The sequence below is a fragment of the Mixophyes fleayi genome, chromosome 3, assembly GCF_038048845.1.
Source record: "Mixophyes fleayi isolate aMixFle1 chromosome 3, aMixFle1.hap1, whole genome shotgun sequence".
NCBI classification, from domain to species: Eukaryota; Metazoa; Chordata; class Amphibia; order Anura; family Limnodynastidae; genus Mixophyes; species Mixophyes fleayi.
Genome location: NC_134404.1, coordinates 217,401,551 through 217,421,326, shown reverse-complemented (window position 1 = coordinate 217,421,326; position 19,776 = coordinate 217,401,551). Strand labels below are relative to the sequence as shown.

The following is a 19,776-nucleotide window of genomic DNA, read 5'->3' as shown; positions in this document are numbered from 1 at the left end:
CAAAATATACATGAGAATGCACTCAATTTCTCTGTACATAAATCAAAACATATGAGGCTGTGTAACATCCATAACTCAAAAGGCAAATACCACAGTTGTTCAACAGTTGAACAGAGCAGCACCAGCAGTAAGAAAATACAAATTTTAATAGAAAAAAGGAAAGGTACATTACAATATTATGCACTGCCCTTCGATCGATTAGCTCGGTTGCTTTCATCGGGGTCCCTGATTAAAGCAACCTATACATATTTAAAGATTTTTACCACCCAAATGTGGGAGTTAACACGTTATTTTTATGTCTGCCATTTTTAGCAGAAGATATGTTCAATTTGCATCAAGTGTTTTGTGTACATATATTTGCTTTTATTATAATTATAACTGTACTTTTTAGATAAAACTTAATATATACATAAATATATAAAATACTTGTATTACATATAAGCTTTATATCACTTTGTGTTACATATAAGTTTAATCTCACTTTAATTAATAATACTTTAAATATTAATAAAATCACTTCTGTCACAGATTTTAGTACAGATATTCATAAATAGTTGCTTTAGAAGATATTGCAGATTCTATTACTGGGTGAACAATTGTTACCTGGATACTGGGGTACAACTATTGTGATCAGAGGCCTCCAATAAACATATTCATAAATAGGAACATAGTTTTCTTATTGTGTGAAAAACGTTTTGCAGTGCAATCAGACTCAGACTATATTGCAATGAGAGGGAGGCTTTGTAATGTTGTTTAGAGTGTTATGTTAGGTTTATTTTGTGTTCACCTTTTATGTGGGCTACTATAATTATTGTTTTATTTACAGACCCGACGGTAGCTATACGCGGTGAGCGGAACTGATTCACTTCTGATTCATGCTTATTTTTCTGTCATTTGGTACGGGTCTCAGTTTTTACATTTAGACCATTGTTTTAATAAAAGGTGAAACAGTAGATTGTTTCTCTTTTCCTTTATGGTATTTATACATTTGACCCTTGTGAAGCGGACAGGCGGGATGATGAATATGATGTGTCCATTGCTGGAAGTGTAACACTTTTCCGCCAAGACATCAGCCCCACATAGAAGTTTAGAAGGAGGAATTTCACACTTCATTCTTTAGGCGTGTATCTACCTGCATCTTGTAAGCATACATCCATTCAGGGCTGCCAAGAGGAATTCAGGGCCCGGTACAGAAACTTTATGGGGCCCCCTGAAGCAGGGAAGAAAAAATTTTGCCGCCGCCTAGTGGTGGGAAAATTTGGGGCGTGGCTATGGTGGGAGTGGTCACACAATTGGGGCGTGGCTATGCATAATTGGGGGCATGCATGTCTATCAGGTTAAAAGCACTAGGCCACCCTCCTACCGGAAAAAAACCTGCATTGCTGCGTACACCATTGGTGCAGAGCCCGATTGCCGGAGCATGACATATGTCCAAGCAGTCCTGAGTTTTTCAGGACAGTGACCTAAAAACATATGTTTCAGTGTAAGATATGCAGATGTTATAATGAAAAAGACAAATATAAACAAAACAACTTTATTTGTTCTTTACACCAGACATGTATAAAATAAATACAATATATTTTTTGTTACAGAAAGATAGAGAAACTTAGCTTTGGCATGTTAAAACTTTAAACATAAATATCAAAATAATTTAGGTGCAAAAAAATAAATAGTAAAATCAGTGCAACTGTAAATACCTCGGCCATAGAGACATCTCCAACCATGTGTAAGTGTCATATCCCCAGTTACACATTGACGTGATGAACTATGAAAGTAAACCAACATACAATATACATTTTCAAAACTGCCATTACATCTGACAGGTAAATTAAAATAAAATATATTAGGAGGTAGGTTCGGAACATATAAGTCACAATACAAAATTATGATCAGTGTTTCATTGAAACAAAAAACCTAAAAGACCCTTTTAATTCTTAATATCTAGGTGCCCAGACTTTTTCCAGCACTGAATTATAATATCTGGATCCATTATAGTGGAGCTTTACGAGCTTTACGACTTGAAAATAAATCGATAATACTTGAGAAATCGCAATTTCTGGCCAAGCTAGCCTCTATTGATAGCAGACCTAAATCATTTAAACGATTCTGAGTCATTGTTGATCTTAAAACATCTTTTATTCTTGAGAGACAACTGAAAGAGCGTTCAACTTGAGCCACTGTTACGGGTATGGTGCAGAACAACCTTAAGGCAACAACAATATTCGGAAACAGGCGTTCAAGCTTCTGGTGCTTCAATTTGTTTAGGAGTTTGATAGGTGAAAGAGATTCTTCTTCTAAATTTGAATTGTATATTGATTTAAGGTGTATTAGCTCATCACAAATAGTTTGGCTAACATCATCTTCGTATCTTTTTGGAAGCTGGTTTGCCTTTTCTCTAACTTCTTCATCCTCTACCTCAGGAAAGAGCCATAAAATACTGAATAAAGAATTTATGGCTTTTGCTGCATCAAATCTTGTTGTCATATTGCCTATGACGCTGTCCAAAAGAATGTGAAATACTTTGCACTTGAACATGTCTTCTGGGGTTGAATTAGAGAAAGATTCTTCAGTTGATGATTCATCAAAAAATCTTCTCCTTTTTCTTTGACGTCTTTCCTGAAAAGATCTAAACTCAGTTGGTATATTTAAATTTTCAGCAACCAGTCTGGATTCATTTAAGAGAGCTTGCCAATTATTTCTAATTGCTTTTAATTCATTTACCAGACTGGAAAGATTTTCAACTTCTTTATCAATTGTGGTATTTCGTGCTTGCAAAACTGTGCTTCTGTAATTTATAGCTGTAAGGACTTTTAGCCAAATAGATGCCATCAAAACACAATCAAAAGAATCCAAATATATGCTTACAGAATCAAGATCTGTTCGAATTTCTGATGTTAGGTTAAGTTCCAACACTGACTCAATTGCCTTTTGGATCCCAGGAAGTCTTTCAGCAAAGGGTTTGACACTCTCTACCCTTGCAGACCAACGTGTATTTGACATGGAGTGGAGTGAAGCACCGATGTTTGCTTTCAAAATTTCCCACCTCTGAGGACTGCCACTGAATATATTATACAGCTTTTGTACAATGCCAAAAAATGTCACGACCTCAGGACAACATTCTGCTGCATGGACACCACACAGATTTAAACTGTGACAGGCACAAGGAAAAAAAATAGCCAGAGAATTTACTTGTAAAATTCGAGCTTGGACACCTTTGTATGCTCCACTCATGTTAGAACCATTGTCATAGCCTTGTCCACGACAATCATTTATTGGAATATTACGTTTTTGAAGCGTTTCCAGAATTAAATCTGCAATAGCTTCCCCTGTTTTTTTATTGCAGTTGACAAATTCCAAAAATCGTTCTAAAACTTGATATTCATTGTTTACGACAAGAACATAACGCAAAATGAAGGTAGTTTGTTCCATGTGTGCTGAGTCTGGTGTTGCATCTACAATAATATGAATTCATTTTGAATTTCTGCTGACAAGTAATGTACTTGTAATCTTTTTTTCTCCATTTGTGCCTGTTTTACTTTTTTCAAATGCTCTGCAAGCAAAGGGTCGTAGTGGCTTACATCTTCTAACATTCCTAGAAAATTGCCATTTCTTGGATGTCCAGTTAGGTTGCTTGATCCTCTAAAAGCCAGTCCACGTTCTGCAAAAAACAGAACTACATCCAGAAATCTTCGCAATAAGGCTTTCCAAACCTCGGTTTCATTCTGGATTTTGTGCCATAATAAACTATCAACTGTCATGTTTTTTTCAAGATTGGTTTGCAAATCTCGCCAGTCTACATAACATGTACGATGGTTATTACTATTTTCATGGTCAGGTATTTTATTGTACAGTTTCTTATAACATTTCGAAGGTCCCCAACCGATTTCTGTTGTCAAAACTGAACGATGTGTTACTGGGAGCTTGCTGAATAAAAAACAGGGAAAGCAGAACAAAGCTTGCTTACTCTTACTCCAAACTAACCAGTCGCGAGGATATTTTTCTTTGTTTAGTAAGTGAAAATTTAATATATAAAAAGGAAATTGGCTGCCATGTTTATCAGGTGGGAAAAATGTTGGGTGTGGTTCTGGTCCCTGTCGTACGGCATCTTCTATTTGGGCCACTGAGAAACCTGGTTGCAGAAGGCCTATATCACATTTCAATAGCTGCCTGTTGCTATCTAATTCGATATCAGATGCCCCCTCTGAGTAAGCTGTGGAACAAACCTCAGTAACATGACCTTTACGTGCAGAAGTTAAGTGTGCAGAACTTGTATGTGGTTCTGAAATCAGTGTAGTGTCTGTGCCAGAAGCACATGTTAGCATACTACTTGAACCACTAACATCATCATCATCATCATCAAGAACAATAACAGTTAGATTTTCATTAACTTCATCAATTCCACTTGTTATTGTTGAAGATCCAGCCACCTCCTTCTGACCTTCATGCTCAGACAAATGAGAGGAAACAGTAAATCCTACACTTTCAAGAAATCTCCGACCTTCACTGGTCCTTTTGTCTTTTTCTTTTTTTTCTTTACGTTTCTGGGCGCCAGATTTATGATGATACAAATCCATGGCGAAGCTTCCCCTAAAATGAATATATATAAATATATATATTAGGGGTATGTAGGAGGAATTGCTGCTTAGTTTCTGTCTGCCTCATCAAGACTTGGACGTACCTTGGTAGCTACATGGAAGCTAAATGGCGTCTTAACTAATTGCAGTATACACATGATAATGGAAGAAGCAGTCATGGGTTTGGATTAGATCTCTAAGTATACCTCTAAGCAACGCAAATACCTTATCGTTTATAAGAAAACAGCTTACCTTGTTTGTGGTTGAGATCAAGTTGCTCCAGGCTTCACCGTTTCCCCCTGAGGTCACCGAGCTGTGCTCTTCCTTGTAGTGGTGGATGTCAATTCTACCCGGACAAAAGAATTTGCATTTTTGGCATATTTAAGCACATACATACACAAAGACACAGTTGCGCCTTATTCATCTGCGTGCTGTATCTTGTGTGTATAAAGGTCTGTGCATGCTCTATGCTACCTGTTATTACAGCTTCCGCAGTCTGCTGCTGGTTTCTTGTCCGGTCACTGCAATGTTGCGGTCTGTTTGGAAAATGTATTGGTACATGAAATATGGAAAAGCAGAGCAATAACTGAACACAGTACATAACACAGATCACGCAGTATATGGGGCACTTATGTGGGACATAAAATGAACCGGGAACATTACTGTGGCATAATAGGAAATGTGGCACTTGCGTGTCATAAAATGAGCTGGGGGCATTACTGTGGCATAATATGAACTGGGGGCACTTCTGTGTATCAGAATATGAATTGGGGGCATTTTGTGAGCATAATGTGGATGTCCTCCTACAGTCTGCATATAACCATTTTATCATCATCATCACCATTTATTTATATAGCGCCAGACCCCCCCATTGCAAAATGTTGTATTAGATCCCCAAACATCCTATCTCCAGCCGACAAACACAGAATTACAATACAGGCCAATCTTTAGTATGTGATAAATCAGTGTACTGCCTTTCTTGTGCGAAATCTCTTACGATACTGGATGAGACTGGGATCTCTAGTGACTCTTTGCAAATATTATTCGACATCTTATATATTTTGCAAAAATAATAATAATCATCACCCTAATTACTACCACATCTAATAATATCATGTTATTTTGTTAACAACATGTTATCTAACAGTACAGACACACCAACTGCCCATTATTTCATGTGGCATTAAGCAAAAGTCCAATGCTGCCAAAAAGAGGCACCCTGTCCTAATATATACTATTTATAGCAATATTGTGGCGATAAAGAGGATTTCAAGTTTCTCTTATTGTCCCTTGAACAAATATCAGCTGATGATGAAAGTGTTTTAGTTTACTAGAAGTAGGTAACCTGTGGCGATCCAGCAGTTGTGGAACTACAAGTCCCAGGATGCCAGGACTTGCAGATCTATTACAACTAGAGGGGCAGAGGTTTGTAAGCTTCTGTTATTTAGACCCTCTCCACTCTATCTGTTTAATGAATTTTCCTTTCTGAAAATTGACACTGACAATAAGGGGACTATATAATACTGTTTATTCAATATGAACTTCTTCTGCTCGTGTTGGGGTTGGGATCTCATTAGCCGGGTGGGCACTTAAAGGACAGTAAATCAAGGTCAGAGAAACAGAGCAACCCGTGTAAAGAAATAAACACAAAGGGTAACAGTAAAAATAGAGAGGTCGGTCGGGCCATTGTTTAAACATCTAAGGATGTTAGCCTGAGGGTGATATCGATGCCAGCCTTCTCCCTCTCTATAAGTGTCACTCTTTCTCTTTATACAACTCTCCTTGTGTGTGTGCAGGTAAAGCCCTCAAGAACTTATCTCTTTGTGTTGCTTTGTCCCGGCAGTGAAAGGGTGCTGTCTGTGGAATGTGGATTGGACATAGTATGAAGGATGACCCCACAGCTCTGGACAATAAGTTTGTTAACCGTATGGGAAATGATCGGTGGTTGTTGTTCTACTTACAAACAACGTTCCCTGCTGCCTGCAGCCTGCACCGAAGACAGCCCTATGACTACCGGCATGGTCACAGGCTGTAAACAAGTAGTCCCACAAAGTCACGCAAGAGCACAGCAAGGCACTCTCGCGTGACATCACCGCATTGGCTGATTGGATTGGGCGCCGCGGAAGGCACAACTACTACTGCGGCGCAACCCCGGACCTGAAAACCCCCTACCCCCTACCCCCCTACCCCCCCTCGGAACACCCAAAAAAAATTTTGAAGAAGAAAAAAGTTTAGGGGAAAAAAAATAAAAAATAATTATAAAAAAAAAAAAAAAGTGCAGCCCCGGGCCCCCTGGCATACCCGGGCCCGGGTAAATAGTACCCGCTCCCCCCCCTCTCGGCAGCCCTGCATCCATTGGGGTGTGAAGCATAAGGGGGAACAGGGGTGATTGATGGTGTACCTTCATATCAAGACACAGATCTCCCCATATTGTCCCCAACCTCTTCATATACAAAACTGTATTGTGCTATGAGAAGCTCTGTTTGTTTTTAGTGTATACAACTGATACCAACTTTAAAGAAAAATATCTTATTGACGTGGAGCATAGTGCAAACTAGGAGAGCGCTTTATTGTCTTTATGATATTTTTGCTTTATCTTAACAATACCTTTGAAGAACTCATAATATAGTAGTTATGATATGTAGATTATTTGTTTTGTATATAGACTGGCCTTTTATTACCTCAATGCAGTTTATTAGTATTTCAATATACAATAATGTTCAATTACTGAATGCCTTAGAGAAAGTTCACCAAACTAAAGGAAATGCGTCAGCTAATGATCCTGCTAGTGTAACAACAGGCTGATATGGCATTGATATAGTGTGAGTTTATAGAAAACAATACATTGTTAGTTTGCAGTTTGGACACTGATTATCATAGTCCTTGTTGGATCTGATTATTATTGCTTAGAAATGGTGGCCATCTAAATCAATGGAATTCCCTGAAACTTATAAATAGAGAATTATACAATATTCCCTTGGAGTGGGTAATTATTCTCCTAGAGATTGTGATATATTTTTCTTCCTGTGGCATTGAGAACTTCTGTTGGTTGCTTTAGTGAAAGAAAATACCATGACATATAACTTTAAAAATCAGATTTACTGAAGGGTCAACTAAACACCCTCCCCTCTCCTAGGACGGCATCACCATGCAGAACATTCAACAGTGTTATTATGATAAAGCAGATAAAGCAGACTCTGTATTGGCTAGAAAACTCAGCGAAAAATTAGCCCTGAATAATATTGATAAAATACGACAGTCTCCCTCAGGTGACATCACGTATGAACAATCAGTGAATTCAGGGAGTTTTATTCATCTCTTTACAATCTTGCTGTGCCTCCTCCTCGTGGGGACCTCCCGGCTCCCACGTTGAATGATTACCTCTCATCTACTTCTCTTCCTAAAACCACCCTAGCACAACAATCTTCGCTGAACACAGACATTACCCTGCCTGAGGTCCTAGTGGCCATTAGGTACTTGAAGTCTTCTTCGGTACAATAAAAAGTTTGCCGATGTCCTCGGTCCCTATCTAACAAAATTCTTAAATGAAGTGCATGAGGGGGCTTCCTTTGATTCCGCCACCACTAGAGCTAACATAATTCTTGTCATAAAACTGGAGAAAGACCACTCTCTTTGTGCCAGCTATAGGCCTATTTCGATACTGAACATTGATTTGAAACTATTTGCAAAGATTCTGACCTCCAGGTTGAACCATATCCTTCCTGCCCTCATCCATCCTGACTAGGTGGGTTTCATCTCAGGGCGTCAAGCCCCCGACAATACTAGAAGGATTATTGATCTTATTCATATGATTCATAACAATAACTTTCCTTCCCTTCTCATGGCGCTCGATGTTGAAATGGCGTGACACCACATCTCCTTGTGGTTCATGGAGGAGGTGCTCGGAGCGATGAGGTGCACAGGCAGATTTTTGAAAGGTATCCTGGACCTCTATAGTTCCCCCTCGGCCACTATTTCTATTAATGGTCTGACTTTGATGCCCTTCCTTATTTTGAATGGCACACTTCAAGGTTTCCCTCTCTCCGCACTTATATTCGTTCTCATCATCAAGCCTCTGGCCGCTAGGATCTGAGACAACCAGGAGTTAGCAGGTATACCTGTGGGCCCCTCTACTTATAAGATCGCACTCTATGCTGACGATGTCTTGTTGTCTATTACTCATCCCACCACCTTAGTGATCCTGGCTGAGTTGGACATGTATAGCCATTTTTCAGGCAACAATATTAACTCGGACAAGACGGAGGTATTGGACTTTAATGTTTCTGACTCCGACAAGATACTCCTGGAGCGTTCCTTTCCATTTCAATGACGTCTCCAAAAAATTAAGTATCTGGGAGTCTTTGTTACTGAACATTACCGGCACCTTTTTCAAGCTAACTTTCCCTGCCTTCTTGACCAAATAAAGCTAGATCTCACTGCTTGGTCACACCTGTACATCTCTTGGAATAGCCACATTAATGCCGTCAAAATTAATATCCTCCCCAGATTGCTTTATTATTTCCAGACTCTTTCCATTCGTATCCCACCCTATGTTTTTAAATTCCTTCAGTTTCACGTTACTAAATTTGTTTGGTCAGGTAGACGACCCCGAGTTCGACTTAAAATTTTTCAGAGATCCCCGCGTGGAGGGGGCTTGGGGATTCCTGATTTCCGCCGATACTACCTCTCCGCCAAACTCGCTCAATGTGTTCTATGGTGTGGTTCAACAGATTACAGAATATGATCTAAACTCGTGGCTGAGGGTTTGGGATTGTTCTCACTAACTTCTCTCCTTTGGCTCCTAAAATCTCATCGCTCTAGACAATTTTTAATCGCTCCAGTCATCTCATATTTCCTATCTATTTGGGGCACCATCTCTCAAAAATACAGCTTTTCGCCTCATCCCTCCTCTGTGATACCGTTATTTAACTCCCCAGATTTTTCCCCAGGACATCACCCTAACTAATTTCAGCCATGGCACTCGCACGGAGTCAGATTTCTCAATCATCTAATATCGTCCACGACTTTTCCCCAATTTTCTGACATCGAATCTTGCTTTCATATCCCCTCAAAACACTTCTACTCAGTTTTTGCAATTATGCTATTTTCATAATGATGTCAAAGACTGACTCTCCTCCCAACCTCTCTCTACCTTTGATTCCCTTTATTTATGTCAATCTTCAACAAAAGATCTCATCTCCACACTGTTCTATGAGCTTGCTCCCTCTACCTCAGACCTTCGGGACCCCCACAAACTAGCCTGGGAACGGGACCTTGGTGAGGTGTTATTAGATAAGGAATGGTCTGAGATCCATGATAATGTATCCTCCAGTTATAATCTCTGTGTTAGAATTAAAGGTAATACCTATAAGGCGCTATACCAATGGTACTATGTGCCTTTGCGACTCTGTAGAATCCTCCCTGACACTTCTGATCGGTGCTGGCGAGGGTGCTCCCACAAGGGCACACTCCTCCATATTTGGTGTACATGCCCAAAACTGACAAGCTTATGGATTGAGATCAAACGTTTGATCCAATCAATTCTTCAGGTGGATATTCCATTGGAGCCCAAATTCTTTCTTCTTCATCTGGGAGCTCCCTTTGCAACTCGTCATCAGCATAAATTAATTAGCCAAATTCTCTAGACAGCTACTTGCCAAACAGCGGCAGACTGGTGGCAGCATTCTCCTCCTTACTTGCAGTCAATAGTTAACAGAGTTTGGCAGACCCAGCGGATAGATTATGTGACCAGTATTATCCACAAATCCTCAAGAGCCTTCACCAAGGTCTGGGACCCATGGTTGTCCTTTTTCCAGGCCTGCCCACCCTTCACATAACTAAGTATTATCATTTTTTTTCCCTTCACAGCTTTATCCATATCAACATTTATTTATAAAGCGCCAGCAAATTCCGTAGCACATTACAATAGGGAGCAAACATTAATAAAACAATACTGGGTAATACAGACAGACAGAGAGGTAAGAGGGCCCTACTCGCAAGCTTACAATCTATGGGACAAAGCGAGTTTGAAACACAATGGCATGTGCTACATCATATTGCACATTGGCCCAGCTAGAATGCAAAGGTAAAGAGTATTCAGTGGGTTGTGTGATCAGTCACACAGTAACCTTGGTCAGAGGGTTGTTGTCTTGTGTTAGCTGTGTAGAGGGTCATAATAGGTTAACCTATGAGATTAAGATACTGGTTGAGGAATATCATAAGCTTGTCTGAAGAGGTGGGTTTTCAGTGAACGCTTGAAGGTTTAAAGACTAGAGGAAAGTCTTATTGTGCAAGGGAGGGCATTCCACAGACTGGGTGCAGCCCAAGAAAAGTCCTGTAACTGGGAATGGGGGAATGTGATAAGAGTAGAAAAAAGACACAGATCTTGTTCAGAATGGAGGTGTGGAGTTGGAAGATATTTTGAGACAAGTGACGAGATGTATGTTGATGCAATTTTGTTGACGGTCTTATATGTTAGTACAAGAATTTTATATTGGATTCGTTGAAAAACAGGCAACCAATGTAGAGACTGACAGAGTGGCTCAGCAGAAGAAGAATGATTTGCAAGTAAAATCAATATAGTTGCTGCATGCAAAATAGATTGTAGGGGTTGAAGTCTGATTTTGGGAAGACCAGTAATGAGGGAATTGCAATAGTCAATGTGGGAGATGATGAGTGCATAAATTAAGGTTTTTGCGGTGTATTGTGTGAGATATGTGCATATTCTTGAAATGTTCTTTAGATGTATATAACATGATTTAGATATATAGTCGATGTTGTAAACAATGGATAGTTGTGAGTCAAGGATTACACCTAGGCAGCAAACTTGCGGGGAGGTATTTATGGTCATGTTATCAACAGAAATAGAAATGTCAGGCAGGAAGCTTCTGTTTTTGGGTGGGAATATTATTAATTCAGTTTTAGAAATATTGAGTTTGAGTTGGCGAGAAGACATCCAAGATGAAATGTCAAAAAGACAGTAATTAAAGCGAGACAAAACAGATGGTGAGTGATCAGGAGAGGATAGATAGATTTGTGTATTATCTGCATAGAGATTATACTGAAATCCAACGGAGCTTATTAGTTTTACAAGAGAAGTGGTGTTGATAGAGAATAGCAGAGTACCCAGGACTGAGCCTTGTGGTACTCCAACTAATAAAGGAAGTGGAGCAGAGGTGGATCGAGAGCAATTAACACAGAAAGAGTGATTAGCTAGATAGGATGAGAACCAGGATAGGACAGTGCCTTCAAGACCTAGGGATTGTAGCGTTTGTATCAGGAGAGAGTGGTCAACAATGTCAAATGCAGCAGAGAGATCCAGGAGAATTAGAAGATAGTAATGGCCTTCAGTTTTTGCTGTGATCAAATCATAGACAATCATGGTCAGCGCAGTCTCTGTAGAGTGTTGAGAGCGAAAGCCTGACTGAAGGGAATCCAATAGGTTGTTCACTGCAAGAAAGTGTGTGAGGCGAGTGTAGGCCATTCTCTTGAGGAGCTTGGAGGGACATGAGAGCTGAAAGATGGGTCAGTAATTTGAGAGAGAGTTTGGGTCAGAATTTTGTTTTTCAAAATAGGAGTAATCACTGCATGCTTGAAGAGTGATGAAAAAATACCAGTAGAGAGAGAGATTACAAATTTTAGTTAGAGGTGGAATGAGCACAGGAAACAGGGACCTACCAATTTGTGAGGATATGGGATCAAGAGGACAGAAGTTAAAGTAGGAAGATGATAAGAGAGCAGAAAGTTCCTCTTCATTTGTGAGATCAAATGAAGAGAGTGTCAGAGGGTGCTACAAAGGAATTGAGCTGACTGCTTGTTGAGGGAAATGATAGCATTTCAAGTCTGATCTTATCTATTTTATCTTTGAAATAGGAAGCAAGATCCTGGGCACTGATGGTAGTCGGAGGGTTTGGGATGGTGTTACAAAGGCGTTTGGGGGTTAGAAGCCTGAGCATAGATGAGAGATTGTAAGCATGTTTGTTTTGCAGTGCATTTCGATAGGAGTGGTAGATAGCAGTATATGTGATGAAATCATTAGAGGTCAAAGATTTACTCCAGTGGCGTTCTGCTTTACAATAAAGTTTTTGGTAGAGTTTGTGTAACTTTAGTGTGCCACGGTTGGCAACAGAGTCTACACGGAGTATTTAGAGACGCTGGAGCCACTTAATAAAGGGCAGTTGCTATGGGTTGGTGAAAATGAGGTACTGCCCTATCAGGGGAGGAGAATGTAGAAATTTGGGAGAAAAGGTGTTGAATATATGTGGAAAACTGTTGAAAATCAATATAGTTAATATTCCTGCAGGTGTGAGGAGGCTTGAAAGAGTTTGACACTGGGGAGGGTAAAGAACTGGGAGTGAGAGAGTAGCTAATAAGTTGATGACCCGAAAGGGGGAAAGGAGTGTTAAGGAAATCAGAAACTGAACATAGTCTAGAGAAAATAAGATCACGACAGTGCCTGTCTTGATGAGTAGCTGATTCAATCCACTGTGGGAGGTCAAGTGAAGATGTTAGAGAGAGTAGTTTGAAAGCAGCGTTGGAATGTGGATTATCAATAGGGATGTTTAAATCACCCATGATGATGGTGGGGATGGCAGAGGATAAGAAGTGTTTAAGAAATCCAGAGAAGTGTTCAAGAAATTGTTGGTGTGGTCAAGGGGGGGTGATAGATGACAGCAACACACGTAGAGAATGGGTTAAAAATCCTAACAGTATGAACTTCAAAAGATGTGTACATGAGTGATGGGACATTTGGTAGAACTGTGAATATGCACTGTGGGGAGAGAAGTAGTCCAACCCCATCTCATTGTCTGCCTTCAAGTCTGGGGGTGTGGGTGAAATGGAGACCACCATTTGAAAGGGTTGCAGGTGAGGCAGTGTCTGATTGTGTGAGCCATGTTTCTGTTATTGCTAGAAGTTTGAGGCTTTTTGAGAGGAAGAGATCGTGTATGGAAGTAAGTTTGTTACAAACAGATAGTGCATTCCAAAGGGCACATTTAAAGGACTCTGGAAAAGAGGGGAGGCAGGTGATACATTTGAGGTTTGCTGAATTTCTGTAGCGTTCAGATATATGTGTGTGGGAGAAGTGAGGGGACCTGGATTAGGTGCTATATCTCCAGGTAATAGAAACAGGGAGGAAGAAAGATGATTGTAAGATGTGTGTCCTTTTAGTTTCTGGCGACAGGGTGAGGCTGTATTTTATCCCTCACAATGGATCTAACCACTTTTCTCCACTCCCCTTGTAACTTTTTCTCTCTTTTCCCCTTCTTTTTCTGCTCTCCTCTCTGTATGGAAAACTTTTGGTCACTCTTTCTTTACATGTATAGCTATTCGGCTGACATGTCAAATTCCATTTTCCATGCTGGTCGCAGACTCTGTTTTAATCTTGTCATCTACGATTTGTGTATTTTCACTGTCAGTTGTAATTTATCGTGTATGTGCATTGCAAAGTTAAACTTTAACAAAATAAATAAATCAGATCTACTTAAATAAAAGTATATATATATATATATATATATATATATATATATATATATATATATATATATATAAAACTATATATATACTTTTCTCTATAACTATATACCTTTATAACTAGGTACAGTCAGAACTTCACGAAAATAGAACAAATCATTAGAAAACTCTGGAAAGTTTTACTAGGGAACAACAAGATGAGGGAGATCCTACTAGAGAGCTCTAGATTCATTTTCAAGAGCGCTAACAATCTCAAAAACCAGCTCATTAGTAGCACAATCCCCCCAGAAACCACAAATAAAACCACTTGGCTGAAGGAAAATGAGAGTGGGTTCAATAATTGTAATAGTTGTGAAGCATGCAAAACATGCCATATCAGAAACACCAAACCCATAAAAACCTTCAAGTCCAATAGCACTGGGGAAACATACTGTCACGAATGCCCAGCCTGTCCCAGATACAGCAATCTAAACAGCTGGCCGTGTCAGGCATCACCTTAGTCACTTAAAAATGAATACCCCTTTTCTGCCACCACAGAGGATTTATTATGGTGTCCTTATGTTCACCAGAACCACTTGTTAATGTTTCATACTTGAATCACATATACATGTAGCATGAGTCTCCCTGTGCTACGTAAGTTCACAAAAAATCACGGAGAATACGCTAAATTAAAATATGTTTAATCTGAAAAATATTTCCAAGGCTTTAATTTACAAAAAGGTAATAAACAAACATACAATAAATTGCACAATTGAGTTTCAGAAACTAAATGGTATACAAAAACCAGAGTGCCTACTTAAAAGTTAGGGAATTGGCTTGTGAGGAGTACACATTGAGAAGCATGGCACATTTCAGTCGTGATAGACCCCCTCAAAGAAATGAACACTATACTACTGATGTAAGGGATTTTTTTTTTTTATAATTCTTTATTTTGAATGATCAAGCAATACAGGGCATACAAGATACAAAATCAGAAGACATTTATATTGTAATGAAATCCAGGGATGATATCCACAAAAAACTTGAGATGTAAACTAACCAGTTTTTTATGTTATTTCTTGCTTTACCTTACATAGATCAGACAACATCAAAATAGAACTGGGGGAGTGGGGGGAGGTGTAAGAAAAAAGGGGGGGTAAGAAGGGGAAGGGAAGAAGGAAGACCACAGAAGATAGACAAGGATGCGGTCAGAGAGAAGGCAATGAAAGTGTGTTAGAAGGTCGAGGGTTGGTAGAGCAGGAGCAGGGTCCCACTCTCCACACATGGGCCTCCACAAGGACTTACCACCTACATGACAGAGGTTACGCTTTCAGCCAAGTTTGGGCTCCATGGCAAATGGCGGCAAGCGCGTTTCCCTCTAACACTTAAGTGTTAGAGGGAAACGCGCTTGCCGCCATTTGCCATGGAGCCCAAACTTGGCTGAAAGCGTAACCTCTGTCATGTAGGTGGTAAGTAATCTCTTCCATTGCTGCCACATTCCAAATTTGTTTTTTAAAGGCCGAAAGAGATGGAGAAGAACTGCACTTCCAGTTGAGGGCAATGAGTGATTTGGCAGCTGTGAGGATGTGCGGTAAATTTTTTGGAGAATTTATCAAGATCCGGGGGAGGGTAGCAAAGGAGAAAGATCCAAGGGTCCTTCGCAATGGGAGTCTCAAATAAAGTATTGATAAAGCCATGGATCGCGTCCCAGAAGGGAGCGATGATTGGACAAGTCCACCAGATATATATCATAGAACCCCGCCAACAGCCAGGCGACGAGGAAGGGAACATTGCATGAAGTCGAGTGGGGTGTAATACCAGCGATAGTAAATTTTATAGGATGTTTCTTTTAGTCTGGTCGAAATAGAGCTTTTGGCTATCCCCAGTCTCATGTCCTCCCAGGCCTCCTCATCTGGCGGAGGGCCGAGATCTCTCTCCCATTCAACCTCATGGGGGAGCTGGGGGTGAAGAGTGGAATCAAGAAAGATACTATAGAGCTGTGATATCATGCCTTTGGACATGGGGTGGAGTTTGCATAGGTTCTCAAATGGAGTGAGGGGACGCAGTGTAAATGTGGGTGGCAGGGATTGCAAAAAATGGCTGATTTGAAAGAACTCAAAGGGGCTAAGCGTCCACTCTGGGGAGTGAGACTGGAGCTCAGCCAGTGAGAGCCACTAGCCTCGTTTCGAGAAGTCTGATGGAACTTTAAGTCCAGCCTGAGTCCAGAGACGGTGTCTCAATCTAGAGAGGCCGGGAGGAAATATGGGATTAAACCAGATGGGTTCAGGGGAGAGAGGGCAGATGTAATACTTAGTTTGAAGAAGTAGGAATCCCAAATCTTAATGTCAAATTTAATGGTGGGAAGGAGTTTAGAAGGCGAGGGGCGATGTATAGGGGGCAGGCCCCAGAGTGGGGTCAGGTCAGGGAGGGCAGTATGCGCTGCCTCCAGGTCAAGCCATGACATAGAACCTGAAGGGGCATATGATGCAACAATTTGGGAGAAGTGGGAGGCCAGGTAGTACATCTTAATATCGGGTAGGCCCTTACCACCACCGGGGATAGGTTTCTTCAGGACAGCAACCGAAACCCGTGGAGGCCTATGATTCCAGATAAACCGAGTAAGAGCCTTCTGGATGTTGGATAAGAGGGTGGCAGGGACAGAAACTGGCAGGGTTTGGAAGAGGTACAGCCATTTGGGTATAATATTCATTTTTACTGCGATGATCCTGCCCAGCTACGAGATAATAAGGCGGTTCCAAGAAGCCAAATCAGATTGAGTTTTGGAGAAGAGAGGTGGGAAATTCTCCTGGTAGAGGAGGTCATATCGGGATGTGAGGTAGACTCCCAGATATTTTATTTTCCTAGTCTGCCATTTGAATTTGAAAGAGGACCGTAACACTTCAGCCTCCTGGGGGGAGACATGGAGCAATAGGGCCTCTGACTTTGTATAATTTATTTTATAGCTAGATACGTCACCATAGACCTGGAGAACATTATACAGGTTAGGGAGGGAAATCGTTGGTTGGGAGAGTGAAAGCAGGACATCGTCCGCAAAGAGCGAAATTTTAGAGTTGATGTCCCCCACCTGCACACCAGAGATATTAGGGTTATGGCGAATTTGAGAGGCCAATGGCTCAATCACCAGAGCAAAAATAAGGGGAGAAAGGGGACAACCCTGCCTCGTACCGTTTTGGATGGCTAGCGGGTTTGAGGGTACCCCATTGATCAGAACTTTAGCTGAAGGCGAGGAATATAGTGCCAGGACGCCAGTGAAGAAGTTGCCATCGAAGCCAAAGGCCTCAAGAGCCGCTTTCATGAAACCCCAAGAGATCCTATCAAATGCTTTTTCAGCGTCCAGAGAGAGGATTATAGTGGGAGATCTCCTGGTGTTTGCAACGTGTATGATTTCAATGGCCCTTCTGGTGTTATCACTCGCCTGGCGGCCCGGAATAAATCCCACCTGGTCGTAGTGGATCAGCGAGGGGAGGAATATGTTTAAACGATTTGCTAGGATCTTAGCAAATATTTTTAGAACCAGGTTGAGAAGGGAGATGGGTCTGTAGCTGGAACAATGAAGTGGATCCTTCCCATCTTTTGGAATCACTACAATTCTAGCTTCGAGCATTTCGGGTGGGAAGGGGGTTCCTTGAAGGACACCATTGTACAGGGATAGCAGGTGGGGGGCAAGCACACTTAAAAATTTTTTATAATAAGCTGCCGTGAATCCGTCTGGGCCTGGAGATTTACCATTCTTTTGTGATTTAATAGTGAGCAGAATTTCATCTAATGTGATTTCTTCGTTGAGGGAATGGAGGGCCTGAGGGGACAATTTAGGAAGTTTAGATTTAACAAGGAAATCTGATATCAACAAAGCGTTAGACTGTTGCGGGTTAGAGGAAGGGGGAGGTGGAAGATTACATAGGCCGGAGAAATATTGCTGGAAAGCCTCTCTAATGGCAGCAGGATCATGGAGGAGCTGGTTTTTAGAATCACGGATTGATATAATATTTTTGTGGGCTCTTTCTGACCGAAGCCGCGCAGCGAGAATTTTATCTGCCTTATCCCCCTTTTTATAGAAGGATTGCCGGAGCCATTTAAGTTGTTTAGCTACCTGCTTGGAGAAAAGAAGATCTAATTGGGCCATAGTCTCGCGGAGGGATAGCAGAATGGAAGGGTTCGGAGTAGCCTTATGTTGGGCTTCTAGAGATTGTAGTTTAAGAGATAACATATTGGTCATGGTAAGGGTTTCTTTTTTCCTTCTGGAAGCAATGCTAAGCAGGTGCCCTATCAGGACCGCCTTGTGCGCTGTCCAAAAAGTGGCCCTAGAAATATCTGGGTGGTCGTTGAGCTCGAAATAGTCTTCGAGGCGAGCCCCGAGCTGGGAAATTATATTCGCATTATGGAGCAGAGAGTCATTGAGACGCCAGGTCATGGGGCGGGGACGGTCTGGGAGGCCGCAAAGGTCTATAGATATAGGGGAGTGATCAGACAAAATCATTGGGTGAATTTGGGCCGCCTGGAGGTTTAATGCAAAGTTGTGGCTGAGCAGGATCATATCAATGGGTGAGTATAAATGGTGTGGTGGGGAGTAATATGTATAGTCCCGGGAGGACGGTTCCTTCACTCGCCAGGAATCGTAGAGAAGCTGGGATTTCATGACTGAGGAGAGATTTAGAGGATAAAGGGTCAGAAGTATTAGGGGGCACGGCAAGGATTGATTCAAGACAGCATTGAAATCTCCCGCTACGATAAGATCCCCCTGCCGAATACGGGACAGCAAAACATCTATTTTGGAAAAAAAGCGGTTCTGTTGCTGGTTGGGAGCATAAACATTAACTAACATGCATAGCTTGTTATTAAGCCTACCTACCAATATGAGGTATCGGCCTTCTTTGTCTGCAAGGGAGTCAATGAGATCGTAGGTCAAATGGCGGGCAAACAAAATCGCCACCCCTCGTTTTTTGGTTGAGTGATCGCAAGTATGGTATGAGGCGGGGTTTGCTTTGGAGCGGAGCTCTGGATGGAATTTATGTTGAAAGTGTGTCTCTTGCAGAAAAATTAAATCGCCCTTATGAAGCTTTAGGGTAGCGAAGAGCTTACCTCTTTTCTGGGGGCTATTTAGCCCTTTAACATTAAAAGAAAGTGCTCTAAAGCCCATATGCAGCGAGTAGGAAAAAGATCAGGAGAAGATCTAACACAGAGTGGTCAAATAAGAAAGGGGGAGGGTTTAGAGGAGAAGTGGGAGAAGGAGGGGGGGTTTGTGGTCGCTCGGCGAAATAGGCCGACAATGGGAAGGATAACTATGCGCTGGGGAAGCACATAGGTCAGCAAAAGAGCCATAGGCTCTGGGGGGGCGCGGCAAGGCCGCGAGAGGATGCATCACCGGGGGGCGAAGAGCTATGCTCTAGGTGTGACCCCTCTGGGTCACCTGAGATATTGTAAATATAGCAAAAGTAGGAGAAATTTACGAGCCGAAGAACCGGGTGGGCGATTATGGGGGAGGGGATGGGGGAGGTTTGTCCCAGGGGAAAGTAGAGAGTAGAAAATATGTTCCTGCGGATGGGAGGGTATTGCATCAGGGAATGAGAGGGGAGGCAGTGGAGAGGTGTCTATGAGATGAGAGAAAGTAGTATGAGTGTTTAGTAAGACCAAAGAATTACCAAATAGAGTAGTAGGAGATTAAACATAAAAAATAACAGAGCACAACAAATACCTAGAACAACAAATTCTCGGCTCAAGTGGGGTATCCCCG

General features: G+C 41.4%; 1 long non-coding RNA gene across 1 annotated transcript; it reads right to left on the bottom strand.

Annotated features, from left to right (window-relative positions):
- Window positions 1–4,523: 4,523 nt before the first annotated feature.
- LOC142142875 (uncharacterized) lies at window positions 4,524–5,113 on the bottom strand. The gene is made up of 3 exons (XR_012689371.1): window positions 5,049–5,113; window positions 4,827–4,920; window positions 4,524–4,587 (listed from the first exon to the last, which is right to left on the bottom strand). It is a non-coding gene; the product is annotated as an uncharacterized LOC142142875 (long non-coding RNA).
- Between the last annotated feature and the right edge of the window lie 14,663 nt (window positions 5,114–19,776).